Below are 1,312 nucleotides of genomic sequence, written 5' to 3'. Positions count from 1 at the left end.
CTGCACTGTAGGGTTTCTATGATTCTATGATTCTATGAGGTCAAATCCTACATTAGTTCTGCTCGGACTTTTCAAGGACATAAAGGGAGGAATTTCCGAGGCAAGTTCGAATGTTCTGCCATTTTCCTCTCCTGATAAGCAGGGGAACGGCAGACAAAAGATACATGCCTGCTTTCCAGAATTTAGCAGCCTGAGCTAAACCAAATGAATCAGGACAGAGCCAGAGCCTGCCCCCACTCCACTGGGCTAAATGAGACTTACCCTCTCGAGTCCCAAGGATCTCTTATGTCCCTAGCCTTTTGAAGTAACAACCAAGTGAACTTTTAACACTGTTTTTTTCACAAACGTTAATCAACCTGAATATTTTCTATCATCAAACATCCTCATAATTAGATACCTATCTCTCTGTGAAATAAATGAGCGGCATGGTGGCACAGTGGTTCGCACTGCTGCCCCACAGCGGCAGGGACCCAGGTTCGATTCCTGGCTTGGGCCGCTGTCTGTGCGGAGCTTGCGTGGGTTTCCTCTGGGTGATCCAGTTTCCTCCCACAGTCCAAAAGACTGTGCAGGTCAGGGGCGTTGGCCATGCTAAATTATCCCTCAGTGTACCTGAACAGGTGCTGGAGTGTGGTAACTTGGAGATTTTCACAGTAACTTCATTGCAACATTAATGTAAGCTTACTTGTGACTAATAAATAAACTTGAACTTTTAATGTGGTATGCTGTGATTTTTCACTGGTAGATATTTTGAATTTGCGACCAATGTTGTGTATTATAAAGAAGCAAGCTCTTTTTTTGCATGAGGATTTTTCAAAACTAATCATTGTCTCATTAAGAACTTGCCAGAAACTGAAGTGGAAACTGCATTGTTATTAAACAGCAGGCCTCAATGTCCATGTGGTGCAGAATTGGCAGACAGATTCTTGGAATTTTGATAGATTTTTGGTAAAGTTTCAGGCGCTGAAAGTGTGAATAAAACACCTGTCACAACATGTTTTGAGCATCGGATCAGCCGATATGCGGACAGGAAGAAGTGTCTGTCACTGAGTTCGACGCAGCAGCTTCTGATTTTGCTTTGTTTTAATATTTAAACAAAATGTGCACAAAATTATACAGTATTAATTTCAAAACCAAAGGAAAATGCCGCACAAATCATCGCAGCAATCCTTTATTAACTAGAGGGACGAGCAACATTTTCTAAAACCCTGCAAGTTCACACAAACAACTCCCATGTTAATAAACTGCAGGCATCTAATAGGGGATAAAAGTTTCATCTGTGCATTAACTGCAGCAAATCATTAGTCTTTTCCTT

Source organism: Mustelus asterias, chromosome 9, assembly GCF_964213995.1.
Source record: "Mustelus asterias chromosome 9, sMusAst1.hap1.1, whole genome shotgun sequence".
NCBI lineage: Eukaryota > Metazoa > Chordata > Chondrichthyes > Carcharhiniformes > Triakidae > Mustelus > Mustelus asterias.
The sequence above is the reverse complement of the archived record's forward strand: the minus strand, read 5'-3'. Positions refer to the sequence as shown.